Here is a 25709-nt window from a genome sequence, read left to right as displayed (position 1 = left end):
CTGCTGTCTTTGGTAAAGGGTTGCACCCAACTGTCCAGCCAAGTCCCAGCTACCCAGCAGGGAGGGAGCGGGGCGGAACACACACCCTGACCGCACTTCTCGTGCACCCTCCGATCTCCTGCCACCGTCTCCCAGTGGCCAAGTCTACCCTGGCAAGCAGGAGGCAAAGGGACCTGTGGAAGCAGTCTACACGGGTCAGGCCCCCAGGGCACAGAGCAGGGCAGAGAAGAGCAGAAAGTGAATCTGGAAGGGAAAACGGGTTTAGCCACCAGTGAATGTTTAGTTTGTGGAAGCACAGAAGCGGACACTCAGCATCGCCTAGCAGAGGAGTGTGGACTGGTGTGTAGACGATTCTTGGAACTGGCGTGGTTAAAGAGTTTGATAAGAAAACTAGAAAACAAAAGTGCTGCTTTCTTGATTATTGGAAATGGGATTTCTGAAAGTCCTTATTTTCTCTAAATAAGTTATTTTCCAAATTGTCCACGACAGCCAGTAGGAAGTAAGTATAGGAGAGTTTGTTAACACAGCAGACAGAGAAATTCTCCCATTAACTTTTCCTAGAAGTAGACTACTCGCCAGGTTTGACAAAAGCTGGTATGCTTCCAGAATGCTCCACCAAACTGTGGTCCAGGATCTGAGGGGGGCTCAGGGGAGGCCTCTGCAGAGGGGCGGGGACAAGGAAGGACGGTGACAGGACAACTGATTCACAAAGGAAACTCAAGGCACAAGGTGAAGGTAGCAACTGGAAGATAAAGGACAAAATGAGAGGATGGGAGGTTTGGAGGAAGAGCAGAGGCTTGGTGTATGGCAGCAAATGGCCGGTGATTCAGGGCCAAGGCTGTGAGAGGCCAACACTGGCGTGCAGTTAGCTGTTTTGGAGGCAGGACTCACTATAGGGAAGGCGGAAAGGGGAGAGAAGGGGAGGGGAGGGAAGAGACCTCACTGCAGACCTGTTAAGACCAAGGCTGACTGTACACCAACATTCCTCTGTTGAGAGAAAACACATCAGGCCACAATTTCCCAGAACATCACACTGCATTGATGTTCCAACCTTTCCGCGTTTCTGCCTTTCCAACCTTCCCAGCCCCACCTCCCACCACTCCCCAACTCATTTCTTGATGTTCCCATTATAAGATATCCCTGATCACATCCTGCCACTTCTTATCGCTGTATCTTTGAGCATTGTCTAAGACTCTGGGTGAGGTTGATGTAACAAAGAGAGAATAAAACAGAGGGCCTTAAGTTAGTTTTTCTCCTGAAGCAGTCCAGAGGAGAGTGGCACAGAGCTGGCAGGACAGCGCTGTCATTGTAGGACCCGCATTCCCAACACCCTGCTACTTCCCCATCCCCTGGGGTATTGCAGTCATCCGCAGGGCTGAAGAGGGCTTACCCTCGTGTCTGACAAAAAAAGAGCCCAGGGTAGTGGATTTGTCCAGAAGGAGATGGCTCAGTGGTTGCACACATAATTTTGCTCACATCCTATTGGCCGGGACCTAGTCACATGGCCATGCCTGACTGCAAGGGAGCTGGGGAGCACAGTCTTTACCTGCTGTGCCCTGTGCTTTACCCAAATATACGGTTTTCTTTCACAAAATGGGGCCCTAAATGGAGCATGTTACAAGAATTCGGGAGACAGCTCAAAAGAGTCCCACTGGCCAAATCAGGTATAATTAGAGTACCAAGATATTAAATATAATAATAAATTATTTAAAAATAATATATTGGGGCACCTGGGTGGCTCAGTGGGTTAAGTGTCTGACTCTTGATTTCAGCTCAGGTCAGGATCTCAGGGTCATGAGATTAAGCCCTTCATGGGCTCTGTGCTGGGTGTGGAGTCTGCTTAAGATTCTCTCTCTCAGGGCGCCTGGTGGCTCAGTCGGTTAAGTGTCTGCCTTCAGCTCAGGCCATGATCCCAGGGTCCTGGTATTGACCCTGCATCAGGCTCCCTGCTGTACGGAGAGCCTGCTTCTCCCTCTCCCCTGCTTATGCTCGCTTGCTATCTCCCTTGCTCTCTCACCCAAATAAATAAATAAAATCTTTAAAAAAAAGAAGATTCTCTCTCTCCCTCTCCCTCTGCCCCTCTACCCCCTGCTCATGCTCTCTCTTAAAAAAAAAATTAAAAAATAAATAAAAAATATCAATCCATACTGACGATTTTTAAAAATAAATAAGTGGGGAAAGGGGGGGTTCTTGCTTACGGTACCTGTCTGCCATCCCTCTGCTACTTTCTCCACCTGGACCAGGTTTGTTCACCTTGATCACTTCCCTGAACTTCCCTTACTGCCCTTTTGTGACTTAGTTAAAAACAAACTTTCTCGGGGTGCCTGGGTGGCGCAGTCGTTAAGCGTCTGCCTTCAGCTAAGGGTGTGATCCCGGCATTCTGGGATCGAGCCCCACATCAGGCTCCTCCGCTATGAGCCTGCTTCTTCCTCTCCCACTCCCCCTGCTTGTGTTCCCTCTCTCGCTGGCTGTCTCTATCTCTGTCAAATAAATAAATAAAATCTTTAAAAAAAAAAAAACTTTCTCTGTTCCCCACTCCCAGAATTTTGCCAACTACTCTGTTATAATTATCTGCATACGACTTAAACTATGAACTGAAGAAGCCAGAGTAAGTTACCAGAATCACTCCTGAAATATAACAATTTTTATAGCATGTTATAAAACCTTCCAGTTAGGGGCGCCTGGGTGGCTCAATTGGTAAAGCATCTGCCTTTGGCTCAGCTCCTGATCCTAGGGTCCTGGGATCAAGCCCCACATGGGGANTACCAGAATCACTCCTGAAATATAACAATTTTTATAGCATGTTATAAAACCTTCCAGTTAGGGGCGCCTGGGTGGCTCAGTTGGCCTTTGGCTCAGCTCCTGATCCTAGGGTCCTGGGATCAAGCCCCACATGGGGCTCCTGCTCGGTGGGGAGCCTGCTTCTCCCTCTGACCTTCCTCTTCACTCATGCTCTCTGTCTCAAAAATAAAAAAATAAATAAAATCTTTAAAAACCCCACAAACCTTACAGTTATTGCAGTCTTCATTTGCTCCCCCTTTGGAACAGTAGTGCTGTGGGAGACAAACCGTCTACAGCCCTGATCACACTCTTTTATATACTCCTGAAGTCAAAGACCTTCTCTGGCCTGGAAATGGTCTCTCTTAGGCACTGGCTTTACTATTGTTAGCTGTTGGCCCTTGCCGCAAGTTGCGCCTCACGCTACGCTGTCCTACGGGCCCTGCTCAACTTTAGGGACCAGACATCACCATAATCCTAAGACGCTCTCTCATCTGTATTACAATAAAATGAAGGCATTGGCCAAAATCTGGCAGCTCATTTATAAATAGTTTGTGATGTAGAGAGCTGAGGTCCTTTGACTAAGGATCACTGACGTAGGCACTCACTGAGTGTTTATTGAATGAATGATTCATTTGTTGAACAAATGAACAAAGAAGTAAATGAAAGAATGAAGCTGGTCAATATTTGATCAAAAGTTGATTACAAAGAACTTGCTTCTTTCAGTTGCCGTAGTCACCAAATGGCATCTGTGGGTTATGCGTCTCCGCACAAGCTCTCCATTGATCAAAGCAGATGGTCATATTACATAGGCTCTAATCTTGATGAAAGGGTGGTACAGAGTTTTATGCTTCTAGAAATCTTGGAAATTAAAAGGAATCAATCTTGCTGGGCTGTGCGTGTGGAAGGAAATCTAGGTAGAATCTGCTTGTCAAGCTTACAGGACAGCCCTGCTCCGGCTCTCCCCCAACCTTTCTGATGGGGTCTCTATTGAAAGTGGAGAGGTCACACGGGCCTCTTGTCACTTTGGCTCTCACGCAGGGCTCCTGCATGTGGTTGGAGCCCTGAGAGCCCTCACAGGTACAGGCTAGCTTCACCCAAAATAGGCTCGCTTGGGCCTGAATGTTTGGAGGACAAGGTAAGTGAGAAAAGTCACCTGATATCAAAGATTTTTATGTAAAGACAAAACAATTCACTAGCTACACCCTGAGATCCATAAACAATCAGCCCTGTCGGCATAATATCCAAAAGACCCTAGAAAGATCACTGGTTCCAGAAATGATGTCACTCAGGCTCTGTAAGACCCCAAATCATCCTACATCCCATCACGTTAAGATTCTTCCACTTCCCAAGCATTGGAATATGGGCTTATATTCGTATAAACAAAGGATCTAATTGAAAAATTCACTTTTACTCTATCCCCTGAGTTTCCTGAGTTAATTCTATGATGAAAATTATTTCTTCCTAAACAAAATAGGGTTAAAACCCTACCAAGCTTCCAAACCCCTAATGTAGAGAAACTCCAAACTACTTGGCACCGTCTCATTATCAAATCAGATATTTAGTGTTTGTTTTTATTTCCCTGAAAATAATAGGAAACATCCTAAAAAATGTTCTAAAAATTTAAGGCCACCCTAAAAACTGATTACAAAAAACTAAAAAACTAATCACAACCGTTGAATACTCCAAAAGTTTCAATTAAATTATAATAATTTATGTCACACTTTTAACTGGAGCAGAAAACGTCTTTGCTGAATGCAGCTGGGGAGATTTTCACATAAATAGAAAGACACTAACATTTAGTCAAAAAGACACTAGGGGCGCCAGGGTGGCACAGCGGTTAAGCATCTGCCTTCGGCTCAGGGCGTGATCCCGGCGTTGTGGGATCGAGCCCCACATCAGGCTCCTCTACTGTGAGCCTGCTTCTTCCTCTCCCACTCCCCCTGCTTGTGTTCCCTTCTCTCGCTGGCTGTCTCTGTCAAATAAATAAATAAAATCTTTAAAAAAAAAAAAAAAGATCACCCCAATGTATACTTCCAGCATTGGTGTGTGAGAGTGCTGATTGGAAACCATCTACGCCTGTAATGAATGGTATAATTAAAAAAAAAAAAAAGACACTAACATTTAGAGAAAAGTTTGTTGAGGGGAAGGCCTGATGCTCTTGTAATGAGATTTTTGAACAGGTAAAATACGATGTACTATTACCAGGTACGACAACTCATGTCTGACTTAGGGCCCAAAGAGCGTTCAAACACATCTGAATTTCACTGTGGGGTGGTAGGCAGGTCTTGGAGTTAACACAAGAGGGGCTGATTGTGGCTGAAGGCGTAAACAGGGTTTGGCGCACATGAGCCCAGGAGTACGGACCACGAATGGAGGGCCAGCATGATGTCAGTGCCCCGAACAGCTGGTGAGACATCTGTTATTTAGTGAAATGGACATGCTACAGGGAGAAAGCAAAGTTGATATGGAACATCATGGTCTGGGAGCTGCAAGTCTGAGCTCTAGCCTATCTTTACCCTGACATCCCTTCTCTCGGCTTCTGTTTTCACATGCATTATATACTTGGTCTGGGCTAGATGATTTCCGTGGGCTTTCCAGTTATAACATTCTCTGATACTAAGGAGAATCAAAGATGCTACGGTGAGCAAAAAGGAAATTAACGTGGTGTGGGATAATATCAAGATAGGTGAATGAATGGGGGAAGAAGGCCATCAGAAAGAAGTAGTGGGGTGTGTCCCCTTCCTCACATGGAAGCAGGACCTGAAGTCCATTTCTTTGGATACAGACAGAGGGCAGCAGAAACAGAAAAGTCATGGATTTCTGTCAAGTCTGCATTTCCCAACAAATTTTTGTTTCCATGGGAATGAGGAAACAAGGCTGCTTCCTAACAGGTTCGTGGTTTTTAAATCTCATTTCTTTGAAACTTTCCTTCCATTTGCTTCTGTAGTGCTGAACTCCACTTTAGTAACATAAGATGGAAAGGCAAGTAGCAGCTGAAAGAAAAAGAAATGTCGCCTCCTATTCTGCCAGTCCATTTTATTCAAAAAGGCGAGCAACGGGGAAAAAGAAAACAAAATAAAAGGTCGCTGAAAAATTTGAACCCCATTTTGCTTCATACTCCATATGAATTCATAAACCTGTTATAATTGGCTACCAAATCCTTCTTAACAATTTTATCTCTCTCGAATCTCTACTTAGTCCCTATATTTCAGTATACATTTCTTGTAATTCCCCTATCACGCTCTCATTCTCAAAATTCTCTCAATCCCCTACGGCCTGCAAAAAAACTATGTAGCACGGTGGTTATGGGAATGTTACAGACACACAATGAAGGAACACATCCTCCAAAATATCCCAGTAATACTAAATTGTTATCTGCAGCGGTCTCTTGCTAATGAGAGTCAGGTGGAGAAGGGAGGTGGTGGAGAGAAAGCAAAACATGCTTGCTTCACCCTTCGCTAAGCTACTGTGTATCCCTTATTATGAGACCCAATTAAAAAAAAAAATAGAGTGAGCAGTCTGTTCTCTGCCATTTCTAGATTGTTTTGCTCTAATGACTGACATGCCCTAAAAGTAAGTGGATGTGGAAGAAGGTTATTACTGTAACTTACTGGTAAGTTATTTGCAGAATTAAATGAAAATAATAGTGATAATCGAGGGTAATGTCATATATTGATTGCACTAATGGACCAATCTCTCAGCCTTCCTATATCCATGTTCCTTTGGTAGTCTCTTCCTCACTGACTTTCTGCTTCATTATGTGGCTTGCTTTGGCCAATGGGGTTGTAGCAACAAGGATGAAAGCAAGGGCTTCAAAAAATCCTCACATGGGGGCGCCTGGGTGGCTCAGTCGTTAAGCGTCTGCCTTCGGCCCAGGGCGTGATTCCAGGGTCCTGGGATCGAGCCCCGCATCAGGCTCCCAGAGGGGAGCCTAGCCTGCTTCTTCCTCTCCCACTCCCCCTGCATGTGTTCCCTCTCTCACTGGCTGTGTCTCTCTGTCAAATAAATAAATCTTAAAAAAAAAAAATCCTCACATGTTTCCACCTCAACTCTGGCTCTATCATCATCATGAAAACCAGTCTGCTGGTGGGTAAAATTCACATAGCAGACCCAACCACAGTCTACCATGAAAGCTGAGGCCATCATAAATTACATGACAGCCAGGCGGTCCTCGCACATGTGAGAGAGCCCAAATGAGCCCAGCTCTGATCAGAAACACCGCCAGACAGCCCGTAGCCTTGTGAGATACAATTGTTGTTTTAAGCCACAATTAGTACTTGGGGTGGTTTGTTACAAAGCAATAGCTAACCTGATACAAGTAATAATTTATTCGGTATTCATGATATGCAAGGCGCTCTTTTATTTAGTCATTTGATCCTTGTAACAAATTTGATAAGTATTATTACAAACTCAATTTTTAAATTTAGCAAATATAGTCTGAAATATAAATCTTCAAAATGTTCTTTCACATACCTTTCAGCATCACAAACACCCTGTGTCATCGACGGGGAAGACATTATTTTCTCCATGTTACAAATGGAAACTAAGACTCAGAGACTAGCTCAAGGTCACAGCAACAGTAAGTGGCAAAACAGTGACGTGAACCAGGATCTTCCGATATAAAGCCTAGTTCTTCTGCCCCACACACTCTACTACAGAGTAGAATGAGTTTGTAGAAGTTTATTTATGACAGAAGAAATATAAGAATCACATGATTATGATTATTTACTTTTTGTGTGTGTGTGAAGGGTTTTTTTACATCACAGCTCACCTTGACACAGATGACTGGAAAATTCCTGCTGCCTTCCTCCTCCACTTTGTTCAAAATATGGCAGAAAGAGGCTTCACACACCAAAGGAATCACCTATTCCTGTCACATAATTTCTTTCTCCTTCCAGAAAACTACGTATACCAGGTTTTTTAAAGTTTTATTTATTTAAGTAATTTCTACACCCAACGTGGGGCTCAAACTCGTGACCCGAAGATCAAGAGTCACACACTCTTTTGATTGAGCCAGCAAGTGCCCCTGGATATTGATTTTAATAATAAACTTCAGCCCTACATAATCTGTTCATTCAATAAATAAAACAAGAGCGTTTGTACTGCTTTTATTCTAGCATTGGATGACTTCTGTTTTTAGCCATGAGGGAATAACTGATATTAAACTTATCTTCCCACTGTAAACAACCATAAAACTGGGCAAAAGATATGAGGCAACTCTTCACAGGCAGGGGGAAGAGGCAGCAAAGAACTGAGATCCATGAGGTAAGGGAACACGTTAAAAGTTAGCATTATTTTCACCTCTATTTTTGTCTAGGGATACTTCCAAAGCAAAGTGTAAGATGATGGCGACCAAGAGAGGAGAAGTGGGCTTGCTGAGCTGAGGAGACAGAGGTTAAGAGTGCAGAGCTGCCCATGTGGCTGGAATTCATCAGGCAAGGTACAAGAGAGGGGGAGCTGCTCAAAACGGGGGTGTGAAAGTCTACGTGGGCATCTGCCTTAGGTTCTTAATTGTGCATGGGCAGCGTGAGACTTCTCGAGGCCTAGCAGGGAGTGGCTACTGGCAATTAAGCTGAACAGGGTTACTATGGGCATAAAGTCCTAGAAGACATTGGAGTCCTGATCTAGCCTGAGAGGAGGGAAACGTACTAGCACCTTGGAAATTTCAGTGAGACCCCAGAAAGGCCACATTTTGGGAGTAATTACTGTGTGCTAGAGAAAGGGCTACACCTTAGAAATTAGGAAATATCAAAGTAGATACACCTTAACACAGCCTAAAATCAAGTTGGAAAGGACTTAGAGGATCTTCCAGTAATTCACCTACCTACCACAACAAAACTCAAATCTTTTCAAAAAGAAATAATTTAAACTTCCTACAAAGCAATATCCATAATGTTTAGCATACAATATAAAAATTTTAGACATACAAAAAAAGAAGAAAATATGACCTATAATAAAGAGAAAAGGTAGCCAATAAAAACAGATTTCAAGAAGACCCAATGTTGGACTTACCAGAGAACTTTAAAACAATCAAAATGTTTAAGAATTAAATGAAGAGATATACATAGTGAGTAAACAGATGGGAATCTCAGCAGAGCAATGAAAATACAAAAAAGAAAACAAATGAAAATTCTAGAACTTAGAAAATAAAGCACCTGATATGATAATTTCACTTGATGTATTTATTTTTTTTTTTTTAAGATTTTATTTATTTGAGAGAGAGAGAGTGAGACAGCCAGTGAGAGAGGGAACACAAGCAGGGGGAGTGGGAGAGGGAGAAGCAGGCTCCCAGCGGAGGAGCCTGATGTGGGGCTCGATCCCAGAACTCTGGGATCACGCCCTGAGCTGAAAGCAGGTGCTTAATGACTGAGCCACCCAGGCGCCCCACTGATAGACGTTACAGAAAAAAGCGTCAGTGAACTTGAAGACCCATCAATAGAGATGATCCCAACTGAATGACAGAGTGGAGAAAAACTTTTTTTAAAGAATAAAGAGCATCTCAACGGTTTATAACACAATCTCAAGTGGTCTAACGTACGTGTGGCTGAAGTCTCAACGATGACAAACAGCATACAGTAGAAAAAAAGAATAATGGCCAAATATTTCTCACATTTTATTTTTAAAAAATCAACTTATGCAGCAAAGAAGCTCAGCAAATCAAAAGTAGAATAAATACAAAGAAAACCACTTGTTAGCCCACTATAATTAAACTGTCTGAAAATTAAACAAATAATCTTTAAGTCAACTAGAAAAAAAATTAAAAATAAAGTTAAAGAGGAACAACTGTAAGAATGACATCTGACTTCTCATCAGAACAATGGAGGCCAGAAGACAATAGAAAGACATCTTTAAAGTGCTGGGGGGCTGGAGGATGTCAATCTTAAATTATATAGAGAGCTAAAATAAATCCCACAGGTGACTGGGTGGCTCAGTCGGTTAAGCATCCAACTCTTGATTTCAGCTCAGGTCATGATCTCAGGGTCATGAGATTGAGTCCCAAGTTGGGCTCTGCTCTAGGCATGGAACATGCTTGGGATTCTCTCTCTCTGGCCCTCCCTGCCCTTGTACATGCACACACTCTTTCTCTCTCTCAAATAAATAAATAAACAAATAAATAAATAAAGACACATCCCCAAAATAAAGGTGAAATAGATATTGTGAAGTATATGAAAAGTGAATAAAGTTACCAAGAAAACCACTACATGATATGCTAGGGGGAATAGGCTAAATAGAAATGATATCAGATAGAAACTCAGATCTATAGGAAGTAATGAAGAGCACCAGAAATGTACATAGGTTGATATATATAAAAGACTATCCTTTTTCCATATTATTAATTACATTGAAAGATAAATGACTCCTTAAAATAAAAAGAATTTGTTTGGGGGGTTATCTGTGTCTATGTAAAATATATAACAACAATAACACAAGTACAAGGGTATAAGCATCTTAGAGGACTTAATTTCTGATTTCTAACATTTGTTTTCATTAAATGCCTATTTACCAAGCTTAAAGTTTGCCATTTGTTATGCTAGTAGCCAAACAGAGGAATAAAAGAAACAGAGGACATGGTCCTTGACCTCAACTTACAAGGATATGAGAAAGCAAAATGCACAACAGTGACACCCCTTAGCAATTATTGCAAAGTAACAAGTGGAAAGTCACAAGAACAGACAAAATGCCTGTTTTCCTAGGGTTCATAGTACAAAGGAGTGCTAGAACTCACTCTAGCTCAACTGTAGACATTTTGTGAAATAGGAAGGGGGGGAAACCAGGTTTCCCCTCATGGCTGATGCCTGCACATCTATGTGTGAGCTGGAATTTCAGCCCCACCAGCCCTCAGTGTGCAACTTTGTGTGGTGAAACTGCATAATCGAACCTCCACAGTGGCTCTGATTTGAGTAGAGAGAGAGGTAGCTAGGAAAGACTTCTAGGATCCTGAGCTATGTGTTAAACAAGGAGTTTATGAACATGGATGTCCTCATATCCAAAGGGAAGAAAATAACTCTTGCCTTAATTTTCAGAAAGAGCTTCAAAGGATCTCAAGCCTGGTATATTTTTGGAACTTTCACATCCAGCTTGATTAAACTTTGCTTTGCCTTTCTATTTCAAATAATCTTATGGGAATGTTTTATATTTCATCTTTACATTTCATCTTTTTAGGAGAAATTGTGGAGGCAGGTGTTCAAATAAGAGAAAATATAAAAGTTTGTACTTGTTAATTAGTATTCAATATCAAATAACCCTAAGAATGTTTTTCTAAGCAATAACTCAAAGGAACGATCTTTAAAGGAGTCTTTCCTCCTTTTGCCATTGAACACACTCATGAATGCATGCACACATATTTCATCTGTGCTAGTACAAATATTAATTTAAAATTTGGCAGCATGATTACCTTTTAATGAGATGAGTCATCAATTGTCAAATTAGGAGTTAACAGTTCCTGCCATTTAAAACTATCATTAGTTTTTTTGAAGGGTATAGAATTTTAAATTTTTTTTTAAAGATTTTTTTTATTTATTAGACAGAAAGAGACAGCCAGCGAGAGAGGGAACACAAGCAGAGGGAGTGGGAGAGGAAGAAGCAGGCTCCTAGTGGAGGAGCCTGATGTGGGGCTCGATCACGCCCTGAGCCGAAGGCAGACAAGCTTAACAACTGAGCCACCCAGGCGCCCCAGAATTTTTAATTTTTAAACCAAAGGGAAATATTGTTTGCATCCTAAAGAAAATAAACACAAATTTAAATTAATTTTTTAATTGTGACCTCAAAGTTACTAAGTTTGTTAATTATAAAATTATTCACCTATACTGTACTGTTGTATTTTGGAAATGAAAAGAATTTAAGAAAACTTTAAGATTCACGGTCCTCTCACCTAGAAATAAGCAATGCTAACATTTTGTTTTCTGTCTGGTCTATCTTTCCGCATGAATGGACACACTTGGACAATAGCATAAAAAGTTATTTTTAACTTTTGGATAAACAGAATTAAGTAAAAGGTTTGAGTCTTTTCTTTCATCTACTAGTAAAGACCTTTCAAACACATTATTCTAGGTATCTGCCATGATTATTTATTGTCATTATGGTAGTCAGCCTCCAAGATGGCCCCCAATGATTATTGCTTCCTAGTATTTATGACCCTGACCAGTTCCCTCTCACAATGAATAAAGCTGACCTTAGTTAACTAATAAGATACTCCAAAAATAGAGTGTGACTTCCAAAGATCTATGATACAGGACATTATAACTTCTACATTGCTTTTTTTTTTTGGATTATTCACTATAGGAAAAGCCAACTGACATGTCATGAGGACTCCAGCATTCCTACAGGGAGGAATTGAGGCCCTCTACCAATAACCAGCACTAATTTGCCAGGTATTTGAGTCTGCCACTCAGTCAAGTTCTCAGATGATTTCAACCCTGGCTGACATCTTGAGTGTAACCTCATGAGAGACTCTGAAACAGAACCACCAAACTAATCTGCTCCTGGGTTCCTGACCCACAAAATTGTGCGAGTTAGTAACTATTTACTGTTTGAAATTGGAGTAAGTTGTTGCACATGGATTCATAATGATAATGATTTTGGTGCCAGAAGCGGGGCACGACCATATCAAGAAATCTAAAACATGGGAGTGGCTTCACGACAGCAGGAAGGAAAGACTTTGAGAAGTGAAAGCATAAAATGCACTGAAGAGATTGTTAGCAGAAGCCTGGTGACCTTCGAGGATGCTGCTAGTGACAGCTTGGAGGAAAATCTGACTGGAAACTAGAAGATAAGAGATTCTTGTTAGATGTGACAGGAAATTTAGCAACACTGTCACATGCAAAAAATATTTAAAAAAAATAGAAAGAAAGAAAGAAAAGAAACAGAAAATACATCTAATGAACTAAGTGATCTAGCTAGGGAGATTTCCAGACAGAGTGTTAAAAGTGCGCTTGATTTCTTCTTGCTGCTTGTAACAATACGTGAGAGAAGAGATAAGCCGAAGGAAAAACTATCAAACAAAAAGAAATTAAGACTTTCTGCTTCTGAAACTTTCCTGATGACAGAAAATGCTAACATTGTAAAATGGCTTCCAGGCCAAGATCAAATCCGGGGCTCTTCCAAGGAAACATGGTCTACAGATGAAGCTGAGGCTGTAACTTGTAACATCCTGTTTTAATGATTAAGAAAAATCTAAGGGAGTATTTCAGGGAACTCCAGGACTTCTAAGAGACTTAGGGTACTGTCCCTCAGCAATTTCAACAAAAACCTGAGGTAGAAAACGGCTTATCTTGAAGAGATGTAACACTTTTGTCTAATGAAATGAATCCCACCTACCACTCTTTTGCAAATACCTACAAAGTCTTTTCTTTTTTAAGTAATATCAACAAAAATACTACCAGGTTGGACCAAGTGAATGGAAACCATTCAAAATGAAAAGACGACTTCAGACTCCCAAACTTTGATAGGCAGAAAGCAGGCTGAGACTATCTCTCAGCAGCCAAACATGGGTTACCTTTAATGGAACAGGAAGGACACATCAGAGGGTAGAGCCAAGAGCCATGACAATCACTCCCAGGAGAGAGCAGGCCTGAGTCCGAACTGAGGAACTTCCCACATCTGCCGGACAGGATTTCAGAATTGCTGGGAAGCAGTGGCCCCTCTTGTCCCCGTTTTGAACAGGACTATGAACTGTATTACCCTGTGCCTGTCCCACCAGGATGCCAGGAGCGGGAGGGGGCAGGAACATTTTCTCGTTAGCTCACAGCCCCTCAGCTGGAGAGGACCTACACTTGAACTGTATTTGGAACGAAACACAGCAGGAACTGTGCCTGAAGAGCTTCCTCTGTCCGCCGACCTGGGTGAGGGGGTGAGATTCTGGCCTTGGAACAGAGGTTGTAAGAGCTAAAACTTTGGTGATCTTGTGAAGGGGTGAGAGGATTTTGCCTGTGTGGGGGACATGAATCGTCGGGGGCCAGGCACGGACTGCGGTAACCTGCCTCCCTGACGACCCCCAATAGCTCTTGCCTCCTTCGTGTCCCTGCTTCGCCCCCTACCACAATGCACAGAACTGATCTGTACCACACAGGATCCTGTGAAGATAAGAGGGTGACTTCATAAAAGACAGTGCAGTTTCCACCTGGCTTTCTCTTGGATCTCTCACTGTGGGAGAAACCAGCTACCAGGCCACGAGGGGACACTCCAGTCCTTTGGGGAGGTCCACGTGCTGAGGACTTGACACCTCCTGCCAGCAATCGGCCCTATCTTCCGGGGACCGTGCAGGGAGCTACCTCGGAAGCAGCCCCCGCAGCCCCAGGCAGGCTGCACACCACCACAGCCCAGGCCAAGCTCCTTTTTTTTTTTTTTGATGTTATTTATTTTTTTAACGTTATTTATTTATGAGAGAGAAAAAGAGCACGTGCACCCCCCCCCACCCACACAAGGGGGGAGTGGCAGAGGGAGAAGCAGACTCCCCGCTGAGCAGGGAGCCCGATGCGGGGCTCCATCCTGGGACTCTGGGATCCTGACCTGAGCCGAAGGCAGGCGCTTAACCGACTGAGCCACCCAGGCCAACCTCCTGACCAAAACCTCATGACATATCCTAGGGTGGAACTATCCAGTTAAGCTTCTCCTGGGTTCCTGGCCCACAGAAATGGTGTAAGATAATAAGTATTGTTTGAAGCCACTAAGTGTTGGGGTGCTTTGTTGTGTATTATTACGGAATGCAGCCTGGTTTTATCCTGTGGGCGGGTATACCATAATTTGTTCAACCCTTCCTCAGTGTTGAACATTTAGATTGCTTCTAAGTTCTCATCATTACAAATACTACTACTATGAAGAAACTGATAACAAAATTATTTATTATTCTTAGTGTGTTTCTAAATTCTTCGAAGTGGCGTTACTGCGCGTGAACGATGTGTGTTTCCAGCTACATTAGACAACAGTATGCATTTTTCTGCAGGCTCAGCCATGCTTTCATTTATTTTACGAAACAACTTACATGCAGACAGATAATAAGTTTAGCTGTACGGGGCCCGAGTATTACATGTCTAATGTGTGCACGTGCACTTACGATCCCCAGTGATTGTGATGGGCGATCCCCAGTGATTGTGATGGGCGGCTGCTGCTGGTGCGCAAACTACAATTAGCAGGAGGGAAAGAAGGGAGCACATGGCGAAGGAAGCAGTTTGTCAGCCTGAGCTACCTCATTCCTTACCTCAGTCCCTGTAGCCTCCCGCACCCTTCAGAGAATGTTCTCTGAGACAACCAGCCAGGTCTTCGCTGCTAGTATGTCACGTCCTGAGCCCCTGCTGAGTCACTCTCCCACTCTTGGCAAGCTCTTACTTGTGAGAGTTTCTGCTAAGGGATCGGGTTCCGATCCCGAAGGCTATGTGCAAGCCTAGAAGCCTAACTAGGTTTCTTCTTGAAGCCTAAATTCACAAGATTGCCTGTTGGCAACTTTCAACTACCCTTAGTTTCGGGTCTCAGGAGCAGGGGGATCTTGATGCCGAACCACAAACGAGAGTCTGCCTATGAAATCGACCCTCCTTTACCAAATCAACCAGCAAGCGATAGATTTCATCAAGCCGTGTGGCCTTTGCTCCTCTGTGTGCATTCCAGGAAAAAGACATCAGTGATAAGGAAAAGGGATAAAAGTAGGGAAGGGACTAAGGAGAGGGAAAGGGTGGAAGGAGTGGACCGCCAACCTCTGGAGCAGGGACGGGTCTGCAATCTCATCTGGCACTTCGGGGTCCCCCTCCAGGCCAGAGCCCTTGCAGAAATGACCTTCCTCCCAAGTCCAACAAATATTCCTAAGGATACCATCTGTTAAAACGTAGGAAGATGCTGGGGTGTTCCTCCCTGCAGTCTTCTCAGACATCAGAGAGCCCAGGGCGCTGGCCCCTGAAAGAGCCTCCCCATGCGCCCGCAGGGCCAGGGCGTGGGTGGAGGCCCTGGGTGAAGGAGGGCGGGTCTTAATGGCTTTTCCAGCACACACACAAAGGAGGCAGTTCTCTGTAGGTAAAGACCGCAAGTTGCCAGAAGCAAAAATGCAGACTGGAAGTAATCTGTGTGCTTTCTCTGAAGTCAACTTACAGAGATCAGACCCTCCAACTTTCAGCCAGCAAACGTGGGGCTTGTAAGAATGTCTCATTCTTAGCTTGGAGAAAAGCACGTTGAGCGCCAGCCATGTTTACTCCTCTAATTAACTGCACCCTTGGCCTATAGAGAGCAGAGCCACCGAGTTTTAAATGGTTAGAAAGCAAAGAAATACGAGAAAGTCATCCTCAGCATTCAGCCTTCTATGAGGCTATTAAAATATCACAGCCTGGAATCTCCAGAGCATGAATTTTCCATCATGGCTTTACAACACCTTACCATCTTTCCATCTCTTCCATGAGATATTAAGTAATTCACGAAACAGATTTACAATTATTTTTATTTCATATGAATATATAGCATATCACATTTGGTGAGTCAGAGAGAGGAAATCTGAAATGAAAATAGGATCTTGTGAACTGAAAAAAAAAAAGTTGAAAAGCACGGCTCTGTAGATAACTCTGGCATATTAAATGGATATAGAGCAGAAAAATGCATCAATGTCCTTTTTGAAAGTCAGAGATGTTTTAATTCTTTGGGGTTTTAACCGTGATTCATATTGAATTTCAAAAGCACACATCTCAGACCATGATTCAGTCAGATTCGGCCTCTTCTATGTGCTTGGCACCGAGCTAGGCACCAGTGATCCAGAGAGTAATAACACATGTGTGCCCAGAGAAGGGACTAGAAGATGACGCTCTTGCAATTTCGCTAGCAAGAAGAAACAGTGCAGCACGTTAGCTCAGCAAACATTCCGGAGAGCTCATTTTAAGGTCTTGGGCAAAGCCCCGTGAACCCCCCAAATACTGCTGAGCAGCAAAGGGCTTTTTAAAACCATTTTTACCTATTGCTTTCTCATTCATAATGTGCATCCAGACACAGCAGATTTACTTCCCTAATGATGTTTTGCTTATGCGAATATTAAAATTAGCCTGTACTCCCTGACCACCTTCAGAGGAAGAAGTGGCTCTAGAAGCCTGCTGGGCAGCAAGAGAGAAATGGATTCAAAATACCTAAGCCAAGAAAACATGGCTTCTCCATCCCACCCTCTACTCCTTCCTCTCCAGGCCTTTTTTTCTTTCATTCTTTCCTTTTCTTTTTTCCTAGAAATTATATGTGGCTCCTTAGGAATATGGAAAAATGTTTGTTGCAATCTTTATGAAACCATGGGAGGAGGAAAAAAAACCCCCACTTTTTAACTTGTCGAGGCCCCCTACGAAGGGCTAGATCTTGTACCGTTACATAAACTGTCTCTTTTACTCGTCCTGAAAGAGGACTCCCACTACCTCCATTAGACCTCAAACTTTCTAATTGATTAAGATCCTCTTTCCAGCTTATCAGGCAAAGGACGGTGCTGGCCAAGCATCCTGTGACCAAAACCGAAACTAGCCCTCAAGCAATGAGGACCACCCTGAGCCAGCAAGACCCCCACCTCCCCCGACCCTGTCCCTGGCCTGCCACTGACTCAAAGACAGTGACTAACTTGACCTGCACTGTCCACCTATATGTACCCACCAACCTTTGTTCCGCATTTTCCTTACATAAACTTGGAAGTATTTTTGGCACTTTGGAGACAGCCTTTGAAACTCTAGTCCACTGCCTTTGCGGTATTGGCCTCACCGAGCTGCATTCCTTTCTTGTTTCGCCACCACTCCTCTCTCTGCCTTTGGATTTTGTCAGCAGCCAGTAGCCAAACCTGGTCTGTTTGGGCCCCGGGGAGCCAGGGGTCTTGTACCGCAGCGCCCCGGCTACGCTCCTGGAGCCCTGTGAAGGACGCACCGGGATGCCCGGTTTAGAGATGAAGAAACTGAAGCCCAAAGGCATTTGCATAACCAGTGAAAGACGGAACCAGAATTTGAGTATTGATCCACCAACCTGAAGACCTATTTCTTTCCACTATCCAATACACTTCAATCTTTAATACCCCGATTTACCCACAGCCCAGGAGAGAAATGTGCAAAGGAGGGGAACCAACAGTGGGCAGAAAAGGCTCCTAAGCATATTTTTTAGGTGTTCATTTATACTCATAATGATGTAGGAAAGACATTAGAGTTCAGAGCCGATGGCCAAGAAAGAATTCTTGCGATGTCTTTGATGCAAAAAGGCGATTTTATTAAAGCACGGGGACAGGACCTGTGGCAGAAAGAGCGGCACTGGGGTCATGAGTGGCCCATTATATACTTTCAAGTTGGAAGGGGTTAGGGTTAGCATAAGTCTCTGAGCAATTTTGGAAGCAAGGTTTCCAGGACCTTGAGGAGGCTAGCTATTGCTGGGAAAGGGTCATTTATTACCATCTAGTAAAACCTTAATCATGAGACCCTTCAGATGTATATTGGTGGGCCATATGCTTGGGGGATGATTGCTAACATGTATCTTGGGGGGTTAAGAGATAAAGGAAGTTTCCAAAGGAATTTTTATATGTTAAAGTAGACTTACAGGATCCTGGTTGGGGGGAGGGGCGGTGGTCAGGCTAGGACTGCCTTTTGCCCTTAGCAAAGTATTAACATCGAGGCAGTTGAGTCCCTAGAGGAATGTCACTGCCTGTTTCAAGGACTTGTCAGTCGGCTGTAGGTAGTAAGGAAATTTAATAATTTTTCTTCTGCCTTTGCTTCCCACATCAATAAGAGAAATGCACGTTAAAACTTCACTTATCAATGTATCAGAGCAGAAGAACATTTGCTGTCCCCCTGTGGTGGTGACTGCGGGGACACAGGCTTGCCCATGCACCGTGGGCGACAGTGGGGAGGGACGCCCTTTGAAAATTCCTACCAAATGACTCTTGTTTGACTTTACCCTTCAGGTATAATTGCATTTGTGAAAAATAATGTGTGCACCAGATTATTCACTGCCACTGTGCTAGTGAAGGACTGAAACAAGCTGACGTTCATTAACAGGAGAATTATAAATTATGGCCCTTCACACAAAGCATTCTATACAACCATTAAAAAATGAGCATTACTGTTGACATAATTTGCTAAGTGAAAAAAGGAAGATGCAGAACAAGTCCTATGTGCTTCAATTTGTGTGAAAGAGAAAATATACACGAGACTTTGATTTAATTAGACTATTAAGAAATTATTAACATTGGGGTGCCTGGGTGGCTCGGTTGGTTAAGTGTCTCTTGATTTCAGACTCAGACCATGCCCAGCGTGGAGACTGCTTAAGATTCTCTCTCTCCCTCTCCCTCTGCCCACCCTACACCCTCTTTCAAAAAAAAAAAAAAAGAAAAGAAATTATTAACCTTGGTTGCCTCCGAGAGGGAGCTGGTGGCAGGGAGAATGGCAGATTTATCACTGTACATAGTTTGTGCCATTTGAATTTTGAAATAAGTCAACGCATAACCTATTTTTTAATTTTATTTTTAAGATTTTTATTTATTTATTTGAGATAGAGAGCATGAGCAGGGGGAGGGGCAGAGGGAGAAGCAGACTCCCCACTGAACAGGGAGCCCCAAACTGGGGCTTGATCCCAGGACCCTGAGATCATGACCTGAGCCGAAGGCAGACGCTTAACCAACTGAGCCACCCAGGCGTCCCATAACTATTTTTTTTAAGTAAAAATTAAAATGGACACAAATTAGCTGTTGTTCAGAACACCATATTTAACTTTGAATAATTGAGGGAAGGCACTGGTACTTAACCAGCTTAAACCTGAAAGTTGTGCAGATGGCTACCAAATTGCCCTCAGCCGCTTGCTCTCTGGCGGTCTTGTCTTTTGGAGCTCCTTCCTTAAATCACTGTTAAGGCTCTGAGTTGAACACTTTACTTTTCTTTCTTCTCCTTAAAATAATAATGTTATAACAAGGATGACAACAATTTATGGAAGGGCTGCTCTTTGTAAAACTCTGAGCTGAGAGCTGTGGTTATACCGTCTCATTTAACGTTCACGATATCCCTAGACGGTGGCCATATCAGCCCCATTTTAAAGGTGAGAAAAATCCAGATTTGGACAAATGAGTCTTCTCTATTTTAGCTGATTTCCAGGTAGTACGAAGCAGCTCTTTTCCAATGTGCATGGCTTTAAGAGGAAAAAGGGCTTTAAAAAAAGGGGGGGGGCCTTTAAAAATCCACCGTGCCATGCAGAAAATAAAGATCCTGCCACCAATTTGTTGCACAGAAATTATTCTAAAGGACTCTTCTCACATTCAAGTGCTACTCAGTAAAAACAGTCTGTGGATTATAGAAGAGATTCTAATGTTTTAAAGCAGGAAAAACCCCATAGCTCCAGCAGCCAGAGACTCTCTTGAGGTGCCCTGGAGTTCTCGGCTGCAAGGTGCACAAAGCAAGCGCTCCTCTTTTAACACAAAAAGAATGAAATTCTTTTCTCACCGCACTGTGATAACAATCACACCGCATTTCCCCTTCACCATCCCACCATCCCCACTGGCCTCAAGCATCTTCTCACAAGCTCCGGGGTTCAGGATAAAAGCCTGACATACTAAAAGGCACATCAGAAACTTTCCACTAAAATATCCTTGATATTTTATTATTGAAGTAAAGACAACAGAATCCATCATTCACCCTTGGGCTTTTCTCCCGTCACTGCACAGGACGCTTGAACTGAAGTTATGGTGCTTGCAAGAAATGCTTACAAAACCGTCCAGTTCCCTGTTGCCCCAGCTGACTCCTTAATCACCCCACGCTCTCCAACCTCCACACTCAGCCATGAATTGCGTCACACATCGCCACACGGTCACAGGAGAAGGACTGCCATGTTCACACTAAAAGAGAAAGGAGAGTGAAAACAGCTTTCCCATACAGTTGCTTTGGGGCTCTTGGTGGGTTTTCAGTGCGCTCCTAAGGTCTTTTTTTTTTTAAAGATTTTATTTATTTATGTGACAGAGAGACAGCCAGTGAGAGAGGGAACACAAGCAGGGGGAGTGGGAGAGGAAGAAGCAGGCTCACAGCGGAGGAGCCTGATGTGGGGCTCGATCCCAGCCGGGATCACACCCTGAGCCGAAGGCAGACGCTTTAATGACTGTGCCACCCAGGTGCCCCAACGAATCCTAAGGTCTTGATGATAAAAACTCCTAGTTACTGTTGGTGAACTGGAAGGACGGAACTGCTACCCTAAGGGCAGGACGTGGTGTGTGGAGCACAGAATAAGGACGTCATAAAAACCCTTCTATTTTTCTTTTGGGTTTTGGTGGATATGGATCTTGTTTATTGCTTCCATATGATTCAGTCCGGGGGGACATATTATAAATCACCTATTTACAACAAGGCATTGTCTTAGGCACGGAGGATGCAGGCAAGTGCAAAACCAAGTCCCTGCCGCCAACGAGGTTAATATTCTACCAGAAGATACAGAAATATACAAGGAATTACACAATAGTTTGTCAGGTAAATGATACGTGACATGGACAAAAATTAAACCAAATAAGGGAGTAGGAACTAACGAGGGGTACATTCTAGTTAAGTATCCAGGGAAGGTGTCTCAGAGGAGGGGCCACCTCCAAAGAGATCTGAATGAAGCCTGTAGTTATCCTGGGAAGAGAGTCCAATGCAGAGGCAGCAGCATGTTCAAGGTCCCAAGACAGGAGTGAGTTTGGCAGAAATAGTGGAGGTCTACATAGGAAGGATGAAGGAGGCAGAGAATGGAAGGAAAGCAAAGGGGTCAGAAAAATAGCTGAGATTCCTGAAGGAATCTATAGGTCATGTTAAGGGCTTTGGACATTGGAAAGTCATTCAAAGGTTTTGAGCAGGTGATGTGATCTGATTTATATATATATATTTAAAGATTTATTTATTTTTATATGAGAGAGAGAAAGGGAGGAGGGGCAGAGGGAGAGAATCCCAAGCAGACTCCCCGCTGAGCACAGAGCCTGACACGGGGCTCAATCCCACGACCCTGAGATCATGACCCGAGCCGAAATCAAGAGTTGGACGCTTAACCACTGAGCCACCCAGGTGCCCCTGATCTATATTTTATTTATTCTTTTTAAAGATTTATTTATTTGAGAGGGAGGGAGAGAGAGAGAGAAAGAGCATGAGTGACAGGGGCAGAGGAAGAAGGAGAGAATCTCAAGCAGACTCCGTGCTCAGTGGGGAGCCAGACATGGGACTCAATCTCACAACCCTGAGATCACGACCTGAGCTGAAACCAAGAGTCGCACACTTAACCGAATGCACCACCCAGGAGCCCCTGATTTATATTTTATTTTATTTATTTTATTCTTATTTTTAAAGATTTTATTTATTTATTTATTTGACAGAGATAGAGATAGCCAGCGAGAGAGGGAACACAAGCAGGGGGAGTGGGAGAGGAAGAAGCAGGCTCATAGTGGAGGAGCCTGATGTGGGGCTCGATCCCATAATGCCGGGATCACGCCCTGAGCCAAAGGCAGATTCCCAACTGCTGTGCCACCCAGGCGCCCCCTGATTTATATTTTAAATCACACCCTCGGAATTTCTAATTATCTCAAAATAAAAAGTTTTTTTTAATTGTATGCCTAGGGGGTACCTGGGTGGCACAGTTGGTTAAGCATGCAACTCTTGGTTTTGGCTCAGATTTGATCTCAGGGTCATGAGATCAAGCCTGGTGTCTGGCTCCATGCTGAGCATGGAGTCTGCTTGAGGTTCTCTCCCTCTCCCTCTACCCCCCACCCCACTGCATGTTCTTTCTCTCTCTAAAATAAATAAATAAACCTTTTAAAAAATATATCTCTGTTTGTTGGGTGGAAAGTAGGTGATAGGGGATCTAGTAGGCCAACCCTAGAATGGCCCCCACTAATTCCCACCCTTTAGTGGTCCTGCCCCTCTAGATCTTCTTGAATGTAGGCTGCACTTAGTCACTCATCGATAATGAATAAAATATGGTAGAAGTGACAGGTGTCACTTTTGAGATTAGGCTACAACAAGACTATGGTTTCCATCTTGAACATTCTCTCTTACATTTCCTCTCTCCCCATCTCTCTCTCTCAGGTCACTTACTCTGGGGGAAGCCAGCTGCCACATTGTCAGCCACCTTATGGAGAGGTCCACAGAATGTGGCAAGGAACTAGGGCCTGCAGTCCAAAGCCCACGAGGAGCTGAAGCCTGTGATAGCCACATGATCTTGGAAGTAGGAACTCCTGCCCCAGGCAGATATTGAGATGACAAGTGGTCAGCAAATTCACAAGAATCCTTGAGCCAGGGGCACCCAGTGAAGCTGCTGTTGGTTTCCTGAGTGTAAGAATAAGTGCTTGTTGTTTTTCAGTCATTATGTTTTGGGATCATCTGTTAGTACAGCAACAGATAACTAAGATGGGGGGATAAGAGTAGAAGTGAAGGGGCGCCTGGGTGGCACAGTGGTTAAGCATCTGCCTTCGGCTCAGGGCATGATCCCGGCGTTATGGGATCGAGCCCCACATCAGGCTCCTCCACTATGAGCCTGCTTCTTCCTCTCCCACTCCCCCTGCTTGTGTTCCCTCTCTCGCTGGCTATCTCTATCTCTGTCAAATAAATAAATTTTAAAAAAATCTTTAAAAAAAAAAAAGAGTAGAAGTGGAAAGACCAGCTAACGGTCATTGCAGTAGTCAAGAACCATGCACAGAATAGGGTTGTAATGGTGGAAGTGGTGAGCAGTGGGCCTGGGCAGGAAAGACAATGGAAATAAAGAAAGTAACATGCTCTTTGGTGACCGGGAGAAGGAAAGCAAAAGTCATAGCCCTGATTTGCACTCCTGATTTGCACTCAGTGGAGAACAACCATCAGTTCTCTCAGTGGAACAGCATGTGTGCAATGACAGATGGAGAGAGTGGTTCTAGAAGGATTTTGACACTGGCTCCTACAGAAGGGTATGGGGACAAGAAGCCTAAGGAAATGGGCTGAACTGAGCCTTGTCTAGGACTGTGTGGCAAGGCTTACGAGCCAACTCAAGGAGCTAGGAAAGTGAAGGCAACAGGACCTGGCATCAGCCTGAATTTGCAGAGCAAACGACCATGGTGACAAATCAAGAACACCTTTGTTTGGTTAAAGTGATCAGAGAAACTCACCTGAATAAATATGTCAGTCCAAGGGGTTAGGATTAAAAATTATTACAAAGCCATAGTCTTAAGTGCTTCCCTATCCGGGACAGGTGAGCAGGTAAGTGTAAGAACTCACCCGAGCAGTGTCCACCCAGCACACAGGGTCAAGCTGTTGCCAGAGGTGCAAACACTGGCCCATGATGTGGTTTCGCCAAGTACGTAAGACCATGGGTTTTGCTGTCCAAAAGTTGGGGTAGGAAGTCTAGCTCCTCTGTTGCTAACCGTGTGACCTCAACAAACCTATTGAAATTCCTCATGCTTCCAGTTTTCTGACTACAAAGTAAGGATAATAAAGGTACCCACGGTCAGGACCTTTAGCACAACACTGGGTGAGCAGAAGGACTGATAAGATAGCATATGTGTTTTCCTTAGCACAGTGCCTGGAACAGAGCAAGTTCTCAGGACATGAGCCTTGAGCTGCCACGATGGGAGCTGTCACCTGCCTGCTATTCTGACACCCTGGAGAAACTCGCATAGCAACTGAAGGAGGAGGCAGCACCCTTTATCTCCAAGCAAAGCTGCACTTCCATGTCAGAGATTAAAAACAGCAAGGTACACGCATCCCTGTGTAGTTACTCTTCTAGAAGAAGCTGTGACCAAAGCCCACTTTACCCCATCAGTGGACACACCTGCTGGTTCCCTCTACCCTCTTCTCTTGACATGGGAGCTTTTAACATGCTTTAAAGAAAAGTCCTATGGCTGAGATGAAGGAGGCCCAAGGGGGACCCTGGCAGATTCATTGGAAAAACAACAGTCTACTGAGTCACTCTTTCCAAGATGCTTCATGCACACTGGGTCACCATGTCTGCTTCCCTGGCATTCACGGTCTGCTTTATGACTCACTGATATACAATGAGAAAGGCCACAGAATAAGCAGGTCAAGATGTTGGTGGGTCACTGGAGGACAAAGTGCCCACCGAGGCACCCACAAGCTCACGGTCTGTCGTGCGGTAACTATGAGAAACACTCCTGCCTGGAAGGCACACACCCACACCTCAGAGTTTGAGGCCTTGTCAGCAAGAGCTAACGTATGACATCAAAAGGCATACTCAGTGGCTGATAGGTTCAGCCCCGAAATATCAACACATAAAGCCACTAACATAACTGCCAAAAAGAGTGGTCACCTTCATGAATGACAATACCATCAGCCAAGACCACCATGAATACATCGAACAATGTTACTGACAAGCCAAACCAATATACGCAAGTATATACAAAAACACATTACATGTTATAATAAAAAATTCAACACAAATTTTTATAACAGGGAAGGACTAGAAAGAGCAAAATGTTTGTTTTATGTATACATCTAAATTCAAATATATCCACCTGAATCCAACCAGATGTCATCAGCTGGGCTTTCTGTGCTAAAATGAAAGACTTCAAAAATCCAAACCTACTTGTAAATCTAATTGCCTTTCTTTTAGGCCTATAATTAAGCCATAGCCTCCTGCTAACACCCACAAACAATTTATATTTGGAAATAGAAGTATCAAAAGTTACACCATTTGCTAATTTTCTTAATATTCTTCCCCACTGCGGCTCTTTGCCAGCGTTCTGTCATTTCTAATCTACAGTGTCAGTTTGACAGTGAAACCAAACACGAGCCAATGTTTGTGGCAGGAGAAAGTAATCAGCACATCCATTCATTAGTACCCTGCTCACACATTCATTGTCAATTATAAATATTTGCTTGGGCTAACCTCTGCCACCGTCAGCGGAGCCATTACCACCTGTAACTAAGTGATATATTTGAAGAGTCAAGCTGCTGGCATTTTACAGCTGGGAACTCCAGAATAATCAGAATGTTCATAAACTAACACTTGAGTCCCAGCGGAGCGTC

Source organism: Ailuropoda melanoleuca, chromosome 11 (assembly GCF_002007445.2).
Source record: "Ailuropoda melanoleuca isolate Jingjing chromosome 11, ASM200744v2, whole genome shotgun sequence".
Taxonomy (NCBI): Eukaryota; Metazoa; Chordata; class Mammalia; order Carnivora; family Ursidae; genus Ailuropoda; species Ailuropoda melanoleuca.
Note: the sequence above shows the minus strand (reverse complement) of the source record.